The sequence below is a fragment of the Lotus japonicus genome, chromosome 6, assembly GCF_012489685.1.
Source record: "Lotus japonicus ecotype B-129 chromosome 6, LjGifu_v1.2".
NCBI classification, from domain to species: domain Eukaryota; kingdom Viridiplantae; phylum Streptophyta; class Magnoliopsida; order Fabales; family Fabaceae; genus Lotus; species Lotus japonicus.
This window is the reverse complement of record NC_080046.1, coordinates 25,743,296-25,760,238: the sequence shown is the minus strand read 5'-3', so window position 1 is coordinate 25,760,238 and position 16,943 is coordinate 25,743,296. Positions and strand designations below refer to the sequence as shown.

Below are 16,943 nucleotides of genomic sequence, written 5' to 3'. Positions count from 1 at the left end.
GGTGTGTTGCACGTTCTACGAGAGTAATAAAGCATGTTATCCTAGAATGAGAAGGAATAGTTAGAAGGTTACCATCGTTCGTGCGCTCTCCTCTGACTAGTCTACCAGCTCCCTCGCCGCACGAGACATAGACTCCTCCCCGTGCAGCAGGATGTCTTCCTCTCACCGTAGGCACAGATGGCTCAACCCTGGTTACATTGCAATCCTTGGCTTGATGCCCCGGACGGTTGCAATTGAAACATAGAGGTCCCCCGTCTGGACACTTGTTAGAGTAGTGCCCCACCTTCTTGCACCTGTAACACGTTACTCCTTGGCCCGAAGTCTTGTTTCCTGTTCCTCCGGTAGCATTTATGGGCTTATACTGCCCCGAGGTAAAACCTTCCCTCAAAGGGCGTTGATACGGCTTCTTCTGTTGGAATTTACCTCTTCCTTTATAGTTCTGAGGACCTGACCTTACTGGTCCTCCAGTTCCAGCACGATTCAACCTCTTGTTCTTCATTAACTCCACTTCTGTGGCTTTCTCAACCAAGGACTGGAAGCGCATGATTCCCAACGGTTTCACTGAGTCCTCAATGTCAGGCCTCAGCCCATTCACAAAGCGTTTGCACATGTAGGGTTCATCAACCCCATTGCGGAAGAATCGAAAGTGTTTGGCCAACGATTCCAGCTTAGCAGCATATTCCGGAATGGACATGCTACCCTGACGAAGAGTCAGAAACTGTGCCTCACGCTCGTCACGAGCACTATCTGGAAAATACTTCTCCAGAAAAGCAGCACGAAATGAAGCCCAGTTCACTTCCACATTATTTGCTTCCATCATTCCTCTGGTACCCCTCCACCAGTACTCAGCATCGCCCAGCAGCAGATAAGTTGCCAGGCCCACCTTGGCCCCTTCACTAGTCTGTAGTACTTCGAAAATCTTCTCAATCTCTTGGATCCATAGATCCGCATTGTCCGGGTCAGTCCCACCTGTGAACTTGGGTGGATCCTGCCTTCTAAAATCATTCAATCCCCTATTCTGGTCCAGGGCTACCTCCCTCTCACGCTTATGTCGCTCACGTTCAGCTTTGTCAGCACGCAACTGAGCGTTCTCCGCAGTTTGATTTGTCATTGCCTGGGCCATAGCAGTCATTGCCCCAGCGAGTTGGTTCATGTTCTCCATGTTCTGTTTAGTTAAACAAACAGTTAGTACTAACCATAAGATAGCATCTAGCATAACTATACAATATGATTAAGTACTAACTTCAATCAATTCTAAGCGAAAAATCGCTTGGCAGACAATCAATTTTTTACTCTTTGCAGATTCACACAACCTAGCACAGAAGACCTATTCCCCAAAGACTCCCGAAAGACTCGACAAGCTCTGATACCACAATGTAACACCCCGATTTCGGTGGCGTCACTTTAGTAACTCAAAAATAAAATAAAGCGGAAAAGCAGGTTTTTTTTTTGTTTTGTTTAAATAAAAAGACTTGTCGAAATAAGGTCTCAACCCAATCGCAATTAACAGCGATTGATATACAAAATAAGCACAGCCCTTGCTGCAACTAAAAACATCGTCACGAGTGTCCTCAAGTGACGGAAAGTAATATTAAGTAATTGAAAGTAGTGCCCGCGGGCAAATAAGTGCGGCTCATAGTCAGAGTCACAAGCTTTATAACTACAGTCCTCCAAGAAAATAAATTAGCCCCAAACGGCCTCCAAAAGACTTCCTACGCCCGACAAACTCCCTGTGATCCTCATGGAAGAGAATCACACAAAAAGCTAATAGTCGGGAACCTACCCTGCCCCAAAATACAACTGATGAATCAGAGCTATGACCATGACAACCAAAATCAGTAACTCTAACCACCCATATCCTACACCACTATCTTCGACCCTCATCTGATCTTCCATGAAGTCCGGGTCCACGTCGAAGGCTCAGTAGTAGTCATTTCGCTCCGGGTCCTCCCCGAACGACGAACCTTCTTGAATCATCTGTTGAACGTCTGGCAGCAGGCCGACCGCCCAAACACAAACATACAAACAAAGCCACGGCGCTAGGGTCAACTCACGGAATATAGTAGATAATACAAACAGCATGTGAAGAATAAGGGGGTATGTATATATATATGTTGTATATATATATTTATATGTTCTGTATTGCCTACCCTAAGGTATATACTTAGCATGTTATCAAGGCTCTAATAACAATTCAATGAATAATATCTCAACAATACAATAAGCATTATCTCAACAATTCCATATTGGGCGCATGTATGCATGCAATGTCAATTCAAACGTTGATCCCAAAAATAGGCATGTCAAGTCGATCCAACCCATTGGGTCGAACACAAGGACTCGCACACGCAAAAAATGACAACGCCAAGTCGGTTCTCTCATTAGAGTCGAACATACGGACGTTGCGCGCGTCTAATGACTATCGCCGAATCGATCCAATCCCTCGGATTGAATATAAGGATCCGCGCGTGTCGAAATATTATCGCTGAATCGGTCCAATCCCTCGGATTGAACTCACGGACTCACGCGAGTTTATATGGCGATGGCTGAATCGATCCAATCCATCGGATTGAATATAAGGATTCACGCGTGCCCGAGTGACTACCGCCGAATCGATCCAATCCCTCGGATTGAATATAAGGATTCACGCGTGTCAAACGATTATTGCCGAATCGGTCCAACCCGTCGGGTTGAACATAAGGATTCGCGCCCGTTAAGCCGAAGATAATGTCGATTATGCGACAAAATGAATTAATCAAAAGAAGAAAGAATGAACTTGGAACTCATAGTTCCCGGCTAAACTTTAGATAGCCAAACAATAAACTGCTCATCGAGCGAAGAGTACCGAAGTACTTGGAAACTTATAATTTCCGGCTAAACTTTAGATAGCCAAACAATAAACTGCTCATCGAGCAAAAGAGTATCAACATACTCGGAAACTTGTAAGTTTCTTCTAAACTTGGACTCGGCGACCCTTCTCATCTTTCAAACTAATATTCAAGCTCCAAGCTCTTATCTAAGGTTGTTACCATTATTCAATGGTTTTAGAGATTGATTAATGTCTTATGAGTTTTCCTTGAGAAAATAGGTTTCTTTTAATCTTATAATACTTCCTATAAGTTTCAGGGATCCCATAATCCCAAACAATTCCTTGAGAAGGTCTCGATCCATTAAAACATAACAAGGTCCGAACTCCGTTCGTCCTTTCGAACTCTCTCAAAAATCTCATAAAATTCGGCATGACTTGCCCGTTATCCTCACTCATCAGTATCACAGATATAAGTGGAATAGCATAACTAAATCAGCACAATCAATAAGCATAAACAGCATATTCCAACACATCCTAGATTAACCAGCAAACGGCCGAAGCCTCTCAGAAAACATTTTTCCATAAAGCGATAAACAATATCCAAGCAATATTCAATATCAACACAATAACCCAGTCGAATTGATCGACGCCTACAAGGAAATAGCTAGTAAGTAAGTTGCCCTAACCTCGAGTTGTTCTAGTCTCGCGGTGCAGGTCTCGCTCACAAGCTTGTTCAGTCAAGCCCAAGGTTTCCACAAACGAACCTTAGAGCAAACAAAGCAGAAATCAATCAAATTAAGTCGACATAATCGAAACAATACTAACTAGAGTTAGACAAAGCTCAAGAAACTTCAGAGTACAACACTTAGGCACGAATGAAAGGGCTTTCCCCGAATGGATGAGTTTTGACTCGATTCAAGTTTTGTGCAAAAACACTTTATTCGCTAAAACGTGCATAACTCGAGCTACAGAACTCGGAATGACACGAAACCGGCGCCAAAATTTCGACAATTGAAAGAGCTACGCAATGGCTCAGGTCATAGAGACCCAAAAATTATTTTTGGACACGGTACCCAAGCAAATAGGTTTCGGCCACTATGGAAAATAGGGTTTTCGAACTTTTTCTTCGATCTAAATCAATTCCTAGGTATTCTTAGGCGATATCCAGGCCAGGGAAACTCTCAGAAAAATTATCGGGTTAAAAACTGTCGCAGGGGTATTTTGGTCAATATTTTTAGCTCAGAATTTCAAAACTGAATTTTCGAAAAACAAATTGGATGGGAATGTCAACAACGACGTTTATGACGACTAATCCTACTAGCACTAAGCTCAATCGTCAGTTTTAAGCGTAAAGAACGAAACTTTGCCCAGAAATGGGTATTTGATGCAAAAATTGATTCCGGCGGCATTTCGTCGACATCTGACAAAATCTAATCCGCAGAACACGCTCAGAAGCATGCAGGGAATAAGTTTAGACACTGAAATCAGCTTATTTGAACAGTTTTACAAAAAGCTCAAAACTTTGAGCACAGAAAGACATAGAAGAAGTCGACAGATCTGACGATCAGAAGTGAGAGATAGTAACTATACCTCGATGTCTTCGATTAGCAACGAACGGTGAAGCAATCGGGCAAGAAACGGCGAAAATCACTTCTCCTCTTTCTCTCCTCCAAGCTCTCGGCCACTCCCTCTCCAAATGGCAATTTTTTTGTTTTTTTTTTTCATTTTTCATACTATATATAGGAAATGGAAAACGCGGAAAAATGAAAATTTCGCGATTCCGATTTTTCCTACTGATTCCAACGTATTTTAGACACAATATTCTTCCCGCTGAATCTTCTAATTCTTCAAAGAAATATCAGTATGATTTTTGGTTTTCGAGGCTTGTTTTTAATGCTTACCGGCATTAAAAATGCACTTTATGCACTTTATGATATTGACCTCGGATGCAGAAACTTCCTTCTGAAGAAAGATTTGGAACGTCGATTAGAGTGAGCGTCCGCGGATGAAATCTTTATTTGAAGCCCCGAGTAGAAAAGTCTCCATCGTCCGTCGATTTTAGGGTTTCTGAACTATCAGGGATTCCGTTTCGGCAAACTTCCGAGTATCGGAATCAGACGTTCGTACATCCTAGAGTTTCGTATCGAAACGCTCGTTTTGGAAAGGAATAAGAGAAAGTCTTATTTTCCTCTAGAAGATTTTTGGAAAAGTTTCCTATAGTGTTCCAAAGCTGGAAGTTTGTTGGAAATTATATTCCTATAGTGTTCCAAAGCTGGAACATAGTTTTGTTTCCTAAAGTTCTTGTCCTAGGTTTTAAATGCGAATATTAGTCGTGCTATAACTCTTATCGACTTTGATACAATCTTTAGCTTTTCTTGAACTTTCTCCTTCACAAATTCATTCCATCCATTTACCCCTTGTTCAGGTTTTCCCTTCACGTTACATCAAATTAATCGTGAAAAGAAATTTTATTCGGTTTATTCCAACTCAAAAACTTGGGTCTCACACTACCCATATCAACTCACACCCACAAAACTTGGAATATTCTTTTACCTTGGCTATGCTTACTCCACGTTTCACATTCTGATGATTACCACAAATATTTTATAATTCTCTCTTACTAAGTTCCTTATTCTATTCTTTCTCAATTTCTGACTCATGACCCACGGCCCCCCACTTGTTCATGAAAATATCTTCTCCAGCATATCACCTTACACTCTCGTTTCTTTTCTTTCTCCCAACGCCAGACCCATTTTCTTCTTCTCTTTCACGTTTTCTTTCTTTCTTCAGCAGACCCATTTCTGCTCGGACAACCAGCCATGAGCCACCACCACCACACACAAAAGCTCCAACCATGGCCACTCCAAACAGCCATGGACACGCGAGCACCACAGCCACCGCTGGCCACCATCACCATAGGTTGCTTCTAATTAATACTATTGGCTTTTGTTTCGGTATTAAATCCTTCTAAAACAGCTCCTAACTTCTATTGTTTCTAGTTTTCCTTTACTGTGTGGCTATTTCTCTTTTAAAGATGGTTTTGCTCTTTTGATTTCAAAAGGGCTGATGGTAATAGTTTCATGTGGAGAAAAAGTTGAGTTTTGAAAAGTGTTCCTTTCCCATAAGTGATTATAAACTTTAAAACTAGTTTTCCTCATGGTTTTTGCATTTGTCTCACTTGTGTACTATTAGTTTTGGAAGAAATATTTACCTTGACATTTAAAGAAAAGGGCCGAGAGCATCATGAGGATTTTAAGTTTGGAATTAAAACTTTTTATGAGTATATTATTTTTTGAGCTGAAAGGTTTTATAAACTATTTGGGGATCTAGTTGTGAATGTGTTTTAGGGTTGAAAATTGTATGAAAATAATTTTAGGGCCCAAAACACAATATGTTTAGAAGTTTTGGGTTAAACTTGTGTTTTAAAAGTCTTGGGGTTTGTTTGATAAATTTATAAAAGATTGAGGGTTGAAAAAGAACTTACTTTTATGTGAGGACCTTTTCGTGATTATGTGCTTATCAAGGGACTAGGGTTGAATTATTTAAGAGTTGAGGAGTTGTTTGCGAAATGTGTTTTTAAGGACCTTTCTTTAAAACTCACAAATATTTTATCTTTGGACTTTAGTCCTTGAAACATAAAGTTTGTGCATTTAGCCTAAGTGAGCTAGAAAGATTGGCTAAGTTTGTTCTGGAACTTTAGATGTGACTTTAGAGGCTAAGGTTTAGTATGTGAACTTGTGAAGGGTACGAAGGACGGAAGCGCTTGACGACGAAGCCAAAGAACAAACGGAAGTGAGCCAACACGGGAAAGCAAAGATATGACTGGATTTGATTTGAGTCGCAACTTAGTAAGGAAAGCGCCGAAGGTTAGGGCAACTTACTATATATTAGCTATGAATGCATGATAGGCGTCGATCAATTCGACTTATGCTTTACTTTGATGTTGATTGTGTTGATGAACTGATGTTGTGATGTTGTGCTTTGTTGGATTGTGCGTTTTGACGCGACTTCGGAGTGGAGATTCATTGATCTGGTGATCTTTGATGTTTCGGGTTGGATGAGCAACCCTAGGCAAGTTCAAACGAGGGGTTTGGGACTTAGCCATTTGTTGGGATTCGTTGGTTTACTTAGACTTTCCCCGGGAAACTTCTTTTGGGTGGTTGGTTTTCGGAAAACCTAGAATGAATAGAATTTTGTAAACTAAAGACTTGGGAAACCTAGATTTTGAGAAATAAACTCATAACCTGACTAATCTGAATTGAAATCATTTTTATTAATGTTTAAGTATAGGAAAACTGAAGGGGAAAATATTTACGAAAGACGGGGGAAAAGTCGACCTTTGTTGTGAGTTATTGGAATTGGGGAAAGCCACTAAGGTGAGCTATGGTGATGATTGAAAGTCACCGAGTACTTTACGTACTCTTGTTGATGGGGTTGTGTTGTATTGACCGACATTAATCCCTTGGGTTCTCTTGTTGTTGGAGCGGTGTTGTATTGACCGACACTTAGCGCTCTTGTTGTTTGGGCTGTGTTGTATTGACCGACACTAGACCCTTGTGTATTCTTGTTGGTGGAGCTGTGTTGTATTGACCGACACTTACTCCGAGTTGTGTTGTATTGACCGACACTAACTCATGGGTTTGTTGAGATTGGGTTGTGAGCTAAACACTTTCGTGGTAAGGGTGATTCGTTGTTTGGCTAACCACGTTGCATTCAATCGGGTGAATAACGGGAATGGTTCACCTGTGCATATCATGGTGAATAACGGGAATGGTTCACCTTGCATAAATGATGAATAACGGGAATGGTTCATCATATGGTGAATAACGGGAATGGTTCACCAAGGATGAATAACGGGAATGGTTCATCCAGGATGGATTTCATCCAGGATGGATAACGGGAATGGTCCATCCATAGTGAAGAACGGGAATGCTTCACTTGTGGCGAACGGGAACGCGTCACAAATCCGGATTCATATTGTGCATTTCACGCATACATTCATGCTGACTGAGACTGTGTGCTGTTTGTTTATTGAAGCAACGTTAGAGCCATAACATGCTAGGATTACTTATATGCTTATATAACAACTTATATATATACCCTGTCACATGTTGAGTGTATATGTACTTATTGCTGTGAGTTGACCCTAGCGCCTTGGCTTTGTTTGTATGTTTGTGTTTGGGCGGTCGGCCTGCTGCCAGATGTCGATGGCCGACTGGTTCTCGGTGGTCTCTCCCTCGGGGGGGGATCAGATATGAGCTGCAGGATCGGGATGCCTCACCGCTTGGGTGATCGATGTTGCTGGTCACCGGGCGACGTATCGGGGAAGGGTCATGAAGGACCGGACTGACGAGCGTGGACGACTGACGAAAGGAGTTCTATGGCACATAGAGTTGAGCTTCAACTTGCCGACTTCAGATCGTTGTGGGTTTGGCACTGGGAGGTTAGGTTTGGGCAGGCGTCATGTTTTGTGTAGAGCTCTGATTCGTTTTGCTTTTGGGATCGGGTAGGTTTCCGACGCATGACTTTTCGTGTGGTTCTCTTACTGAGGGATCACAGTGAGTCAGTTGGACCATAGGGGTCTTTGCTTAGGCCATATTGAGGCTGACTTTCTCCTAGTGGTTTGTAATTATAATTTTCTCACTTACACTTCTGGGTCTGTATATATTTGCCTACGGGCACACTGCTTTGGAGTCACTGCGAGTGCGCGTGACATGGTGTGCAGCTGAGGCTGCACATGTACATATGTTGTATATCGGTTAGTTGAGTAGTTGGGTTTTGTCTTTACTTCCTTATCGTTTTGATTTAAAGGAAAGAAAACGAAAAAAAATTACCTATTTTCCGCGTAAAGATTATTTTGGTTACTAATGTGACACCTGGAAATCGGGGTGTTACATTGTGGTATCAGAGCTTAGTCGAGTCTTTTGGGAGTCTTTGGGGAATAGGTCTTCTGTGCTAGGTTGTGTGACTCTGCAAAGAGTGAAAATTGATTGTCTGCAGAGCGATCTTCGCTCTAATTGTTTGCGTTACTACTTAAACCATATTGAATGGTTTGTCTAGTGCTACCGTATGGTTAGTACTAATGGGACGCTTGATGAGATATAGCATGGTGGACCTTAACCGGATGGCGGAGGCAATAGCTACACTGATCGAGGCAATGATGAATCAGGCTGCGGAAGACGCTTACATACGCGCTGAAGAGGCTGCACGTGAGCATCACCAACGACTGATGGCGACGGCAATGTATCAACAAAGAGGAATGAACCGAACAGGAGCTGGGGGACCAATGAGGTCAGGTTCCCAAGGCTACAACGGAAGGGAGAGCTACCATTAGTGGGGACCATATCAGCGTTCCGAGGGAAGAAATCTCATCTCAAGAGCGTACAAACCAACGACTGCTGATACTGGAGGGAAGCCAGTTGGTGATAAAGGTGTGACATGTTTTCGTTGCGGAAAGTTTGGGCATTTTGCTAACAAGTGCTCAGTGGTTGGACGGAGATGCGTCAAGTGTAACCGAGAGGGGCATCTAGCTGTGAACTGCAAGACACTTCAGGAGGGAACGTCTGACAGTAAGATGAAAGGGAATGATGCTACCGGAGGGACAGGAAACAAGATTTCGGGAAAAACAGTGACGTGTTACCGGTGTAGGAAAGTGGGGCACTATAGTAACAAGTGTCCAGACGGGGGATCTCTATGCTTCAAATGTGGGGAAAGCGGGCACTCTGCCAGTAGGTGCAAGATCAAGGAAAGTCTATGCTTCAATGCAACCAACCGGGACATTTATCCAGAGATTGTAAGGCACCCAAGGGCGAATCATCAGGGAATGTTGGGAAAGGAAAACAACTTGCTACAGAGGAAAGGATTTATGCCAAGGAAGGAGCAAGAGCTGAGGAGTTAAACGAGGAGGAACGTGGGAACGATGGTAATATTTTAACTGTCCTCTTATTCTAGAATAACTTACTCTTTTATCTTTGAAGCGAGTATGACGCGCCTAACTTGTATTTACTACTTAGACTATGATCTTATGATTATTATCCCTAGTAGGACCTTATTCGAAGTTGCTCGTGTTTTAACTATAGAAGTTACACGAGGTTGGGAATAGCACACTAAGTCTAGAAAGTAGTCTTCCACCGATGCGATTATGAGGAAGCTAGTAGCTGAAGAACGAATCTTAGGGACATTCCGTATGGGTAGTATACGCGATATGTTGAGGGTGTGTAGTTCCGTAGCGGGATCATTAAAGGATTTAGTATCAGGATATTTGTGACTACTGGAGGATAGGAACTCATTGACTGTTCCAGTGGGTTTTTCTAAATTTCCACCTTCGATGTATTAGGCCTGATCAACCTAATATTGAGGGGGTGATATTCGGAATCACAGCTGGTAATGGACCTTGATAGAAGGATGTGTAAGATGAATTTGAATTGATTGAGGATTAGTCGGATTTGGGAGGAAAGTTCGTGTTAAGCATTTGATTGTAAAAGATTAAGATTTAAATCTTTGGAAGTCGATGAGTGTCGTATAGACATTGATTGGTTAGTTCGTGTGATTACTCCAAGTAGAGGTAAAATAAGTCAAGAGATTTAGTGCTGGAAAAGTATTAAGTAGTTTCTCGGAAGTTATGAAGTCATAGGTTATGTGATTACTGAGTGGAATTGTTAGAGACTAAATAGGTTGGATTTAATCAGGTTTTAGATGATAGCTTGATGGTAGCAAGATTGAGAAGAATTAACTCTGAACTAGATTGTTATAGTTGAGTTCGAGGAATAAGTTTTGCTAAGCGTTTGATTAATATGTGGAGACATTACAGTCTTAAGAGATGAATTGTCACTTGAAAAGTATTGGATTAATGATTAAGTTGGAAGAAGAAAGTTTTAGCATAAGTTGAATACTTGAGGTTGTTGATATGGATTCCAAAGAAATATGCTAAGATTACTAAGTGAGATTTACTAAGTTGGATTGAAATCTTAGGGTTAAGATTGAATATTGAGAGTCGAGAATCGCGTACGAGTAGGAGATCTTATGGTTGTAGGTGTGACAATAGGAGTTGAATCTTAGAAGATTGAAGACCTGAAGGTGAGTTTCGGGTTAAGACCATTGAGGTATAGTATAAGAGAGATCTTGAAGTAAAGGAATTCTGGGTTGTGTAGAGCGTTAAGGTTGGTTATAAGTTGGTGATCGATTGATGTTGATTATGAGGTTGCGGACATAACGACCATGTGATAAGATTTGAATGGTGTTAGCATAATAAGTTATGATTACGGATATCAGGATCAAGCGGTGAGTGTGAAAGCATGACGACAGTTATCAGGTCGTTTGTGTAAGCGAAGGAGTTATAGTTTTAAGAAATAAATATTCATTTAAGAAGTGTTGGAGAGTTAAAGGATATTGGTGGTCCAAACTTAGTGAAGGTTTAGATTTTAAGCCAATCGATTTGATCACGAACGCGTGAGACATGAACTCTTGTCAGGTTTTGATCGAGAGACTAAGTATTGGAACGATTGGAGGATGATCAAGTTACAGAAAGGAAAGTGTTAGTATTAAGATGAATACTTGAGGTTTTTATATTTGAACAAGTTCCGTAGAGTCTAAGGGTGAATGGAACCTTGTCATGGATTTTGATGATGCATATTACGGTTAACAAGTGAATCTTACTAAAGTTGAATGAGAATCCTAGGGCTAAGGTTGACCTAGTGAGCTGAGATTCATGTACACATAAGAGATTTAGTGGTGTTAGCGGTTACGATAACGGTTAAATCTCAGAATGTTGAAGGATCGGATGATAAAGTGGCTAGTTAAGTCCCTTGAGGTATAGTTATGATTTGATCTTCTAGAGGATAAGTCTCGATTTGTGCGAAGTGTTAGGGATTTCAGTAAGTGTAAATAGGTTTGAGTGAGGGAAGTTCTAAGGAAGAAGACGATAATACTAGATTGTTAGATATTAAGAAGAGGATTATCATATAAGTTGTTGATAAATTGATGTTGAAGGGGATAAGATTAGTGAAGGACAAGAAATAAGGACATAAGTCGAGCTTTAATTCGAATAGTGACTAAGTAGAAGTGTGATTTCTTGGTGTGTGTAAAGATAATTACGAAGTTGGAGGTGTTTTAATGGACTAGCGGTTTCCAAGGGGATGATTCGTCTAGGAGTTATCGAACGGACAGGTGGAGTTTTGGACTGTAGATGAAGATCTCGAGGACAAGTTGAGTATTTACTTTGAAATGACAGAGAGGCACCGAGTTTAAGAAGAATTTCGGACGACCGAAAGTAAAGAAGTAAGTGGCTAAGGTTGTGCGACTGCACGGAGTGCCAACCGGTATCATTTCAAGCAGAGATCCGACGCAAGTACTCGAGTCAGACGACATGAAGTTGAATGATGGTTTGTCTTTGGAGACGCCGACAGTTAGCAGTGGGGATAGAAGAGTGAAACAATTAAGGGGAGAACAGATTGCTTAAGTAAAGGTTATGAGGAACAATGACACGGGCAATACTACATGAGAATTGGGAGATAAGATCGAGGAACTGTATCCCGGACTTTTTGCAGAACTCTGAGTTTCGAGGACGAAACTTTCTTTTTGGAGGGGAGTATTGTAAGACCTGGATTTGCAGAACAAGTTAATTTCCGACTCACGCGTAAAATCAGTGTAAGCGTGACAGGAGTTTGATATTTGAGAAAGATTAATGAAGAAGAAAGTTCAGGAATTGCTTGAGGAATGTTGCGTAGTTGCTTTCGGAGTTAGTGCGATTCGTCTGCACACCTGCCTTATGGCGAGCGTGTCCAGAATAGGTTATTTCGCTTCTAGAGCAACGTTTCAAGTGAGATTTCAAATCTTTGGAAAATTTAAAGATTCTCTTTATTTTTCCTTCGACCAGCGTTTCATTTCGGAACCCTGGACTGTACGCACGATAGTATTCACTTTTCGGAAGTCCGACGACGCTAATTTCTTTGCTTCGAAACCCTAGATTCAAGCGCTGAATGAAGACTTTTTCTATTCGGGACTTCTAACGAAGTTTCCGTCCGCGTTGCCAGATTTGTTTCGACGTTTCCAATCTTTCTTCAAAAGGAAGTTTTCTCATCCGACATCAAGTGCAAAAAGTAGTTTTGCGATATATTTTGAAGCATACTGCGTTCAAGCCATTTTCTCACTTAAATGAACCCGATGCAAGTATCGTCCTTTCTTGGATCGATACTTAGATTAATTGCATAATATGACAACGTCATATTTGTTCTAATTGTCTAACAGTTATTCTTTAGCTCAGTTTTTACTCATTTTCTTGTCGATGGATCGTTTTATTTTGCCCAAAGTGATCCAAATTTATATTTTATCATTTCATAGAGTCCTTCATAATTTTTAATATAGTAATATATCATGCTTATATTTTTCTCTTAAGCTCTATGAGTTAAATCCTACACTACCCATATCAACTCACACCCACAAAACTTGGAATATTCTTTTACCTTGGCTATGCTTACTCAACGTTTCACATTCTGATGATTACCACAAATATTTTATAATTCTCTCTTACTAAGTTCCTTATTCTATTCTTTCTCAATTTCTGACTCATGACCCACGGCCCCCCACTTGTTCATGAAAATATCTTCTCCAGCATATCACCTTACACTCTCGTTTCTTTTCTTTCTCCCAACGCCAGACCCATTTTCTTCTTCTCTTTCACGTTTTCTTTCTTTCTTCAGCAGACCCATTTCTGCTCCTTCTCCCTTTCTTCTCCATGGACAACCAGCCATGAGCCACCACCACCACACACAAAAGCTCCAACCATGGCCACTCCAAACAGCCATGGACACGCGAGCACCACAGCCACCGCTGGCCACCATCACCATAGGTTGCTTCTAATTAATACTATTGGCTTTTGTTTCGGTATTAAATCCTTCTAAAACAGCTCCTAACTTCTATTGTTTCTAGTTTTCCTTTACTGTGTGGCTATTTCTCTTTTAAAGATGGTTTTGCTCTTTTGATTTCAAAAGGGCTGATGGTAATAGTTTCATGTGGAGAAAAAGTTGAGTTTTGAAAAGTGTTCCTTTCCCAGAAGTGATTATAAACTTTAAAACTAGTTTTCCTCATGGTTTTTGCATTTGTCTCACTTGTGTACTATTAGTTTTGGAAGAAATATTTACCTTGACATTTAAAGAAAAGGGCCGAGAGCATCATGAGGATTTTAAGTTTGGAATTAAAACTTTTTATGAGTATATTATTTTTTGAGCTGAAAGGTTTTATAAACTATTTGGGGATCTAGTTGTGAATGTGTTTTAGGGATGAAAATTGTATGAAAATAATTTTAGGGCCTAAAACACAATATGTTTAGAAGTTTTGGGTTAAACTTGTGTTTTAAAAGTCTTGGGGTTTGTTTGATAAATTTATAAAAGATTGAGGGTTGAAAAAGAACTTACTTTTATGTGAGGACCTTTTCATGATTATGTGCTTATCAAGGGACTAGGGTTGAATTATTTAAGAGTTGAGGAGTTGTTTGCGAAATGTGTTTTTAAGGACCTTTCTTTAAAACTCACAAATATTTTATCTTTGGACTTTAGTCCTTGAAACATAAAGTTTGTGCATTTAGCCTAAGTGAGCTAGAAAGATTGGCTAAGTTTGTTCTGGAACTTTAGATGTGACTTTAGAGGCTAAGGTTTAGTATGTGAACTTGTGAAGGGTACGAAGGACGGAAGCGCTTGACGACGAAGCCAAAGAACAAACGGAAGTGAGCCAACACGGGAAAGCAAAGATATGACTGGATTTGATTTGAGTCGCAACTTAGTAAGGAAAGCGCCGAAGGTTAGGGCAACTTACTATATATTAGCTATGAATGCATGATAGGCGTCGATCAATTCGACTTATGCTTTACTTTGATGTTGATTGTGTTGATGAACTGATGTTGTGATGTTGTGCTTTGTTGGATTGTGCGTTTTGACGCGACTTCGGAGTGGAGATTCATTGATCTGGTGATCTTTGATGTTTCGGGTTGGATGAGCAACCCTAGGCAAGTTCAAACGAGGGGTTTGGGACTTAGCCATTTGTTGGGATTCGTTGGTTTACTTAGACTTTCCCCGGGAAACTTCTTTTGGGTGGTTGGTTTTCGGAAAACCTAGAATGAATAGAATTTTGTAAACTAAAGACTTGGGAAACCTAGATTTTGAGAAATAAACTCATAACCTGACTAATCTGAATTGAAATCATTTTTATTAATGTTTAAGTATAGGAAAACTGAAGGGGAAAATATTTACGAAAGACGGGGGAAAAGTCGACCTTTGTTGTGAGTTATTGGAATTGGGGAAAGCCACTAAGGTGAGCTATGGTGATGATTGAAAGTCACCGAGTACTTTACGTACTCTTGTTGATGGGGTTGTGTTGTATTGACCGACATTAATCCCTTGGGTTCTCTTGTTGTTGGAGCGGTGTTGTATTGACCGACACTTAGCGCTCTTGTTGTTTGGGCTGTGTTGTATTGACCGACACTAGACCCTTGTGTATTCTTGTTGGTGGAGCTGTGTTGTATTGACCGACACTTACTCCGAGTTGTGTTGTATTGACCGACACTAACTCATGGGTTTGTTGAGATTGGGTTGTGAGCTAAACACTTTCGTGGTAAGGGCGATTCGTTGTTTGGCTAACCACGTTGCATTCAATCGGGTGAATAACGGGAATGGTTCACCTGTGCATATCATGGTGAATAACGGGAATGGTTCACCTTGCATAAATGATGAATAACGGGAATGGTTCATCATATGGTGAATAACGGGAATGGTTCACCAAGGATGAATAACGGGAATGGTTCATCCAGGATGGATTTCATCCAGGATGGATAACGGGAATGGTCCATCCATAGTGAAGAACGGGAATGCTTCACTTGTGGCGAACGGGAACGCGTCACAAATCCGGATTCATATTGTGCATTTCACGCATACATTCATGCTGACTGAGACTGTGTGCTGTTTGTTTATTGAAGCAACGTTAGAGCCATAACATGCTAGGATTACTTATATGCTTATATAACAACTTATATATATACCCTGTCACATGTTGAGTGTATATGTACTTATTGCTGTGAGTTGACCCTAGCGCCTTGGCTTTGTTTGTATGTTTGTGTTTGGGCGGTCGGCCTGCTGCCAGATGTCGATGGCCGACTGGTTCTCGGTGGTCTCTCCCTCGGGGGGGGATCAGATATGAGCTGCAGGATCGGGATGCCTCACCGCTTGGGTGATCGATGTTGCTGGTCACCGGGCGACGTATCGGGGAAGGGTCATGGAGGACCGGACTGACGAGCGTGGACGACTGACGAAAGGAGTTCTATGGCGCATAGAGTTGAGCTTCAACTTGCCGACTTCAGATCGTTGTGGGTTTGGCACTGGGAGGTTAGGTTTGGGCAGGCGTCATGTTTTGTGTAGAGCTCTGATTCGTTTTGCTTTTGGGATCGGGTAGGTTTCCGACGCATGACTTTTCGTGTGGTTCTCTTACTGAGGGATCACAGTGAGTCAGTTGGACCATAGGGGTCTTTGCTTAGGCCATATTGAGGCCGACTTTCTCCTAGTGGTTTGTAATTATAATTTTCTCACTTACACTTCTGGGTCTGTATATATTTGCCTACGGGCACACTGCTTTGGAGTCACTGCGAGTGCGCGTGACATGGAGTGCAGCTGAGGCTGCACATGTACATATGTTGTATATCGGTTAGTTGAGTAGTTGGGTTTTGTCTTTACTTCCTTATCGTTTTGATTTAAAGGAAAGAAAACGAAAAAAAATTACCTGTTTTCCGCGTAAAGATTATTTTTGGTTACTAAAGTGACACCTGGAAATCGGGGTGTTACAATATCATGCTCAAATTCCTTTACATTATCATGTTGAGAAACCCAAGGTTGTCAGAACCTCTGAGGTAACTAACAAGAAAGGACCCAGAAAATGGGTACCTAAGGATAAGATTATCTATGTTGCAGATATCCTTGATCGCTCAACTGAAACACCAATCATGGTATCTGGACAGTGGACGCTCGCGTCACATGACGGGAGAAAGGCGTATGTTCCAAGAGCTAAAACTTAATCCTAGAGGCGAAGTTGGCTTTGGTGGCAACAAAAAGGGTAAAATTGTTGGTTCTGGTACTATTGGTGTTGATAATAGTCC

At 41.2% G+C, this 16,943-nt stretch overlaps 1 long non-coding RNA gene across 2 annotated transcripts; it reads left to right on the top strand.

Annotated features, from left to right (window-relative positions):
* Positions 1-5,622: 5,622 nt before the first annotated feature.
* LOC130724473 (uncharacterized) lies at positions 5,623-16,523 on the top strand. Of its 2 annotated transcripts, XR_009014525.1 has the most exons (3): positions 5,623-6,675; positions 14,480-14,602; positions 15,938-16,523. It is a non-coding gene; the product is annotated as an uncharacterized LOC130724473 (long non-coding RNA). The 2 variants fall into 2 exon arrangements; XR_009014524.1 differs by lacking the exon at positions 5,623-6,675 and having other exon boundaries at positions 9,587-14,602.
* Positions 16,524-16,943: the final 420 nt, after the last annotated feature.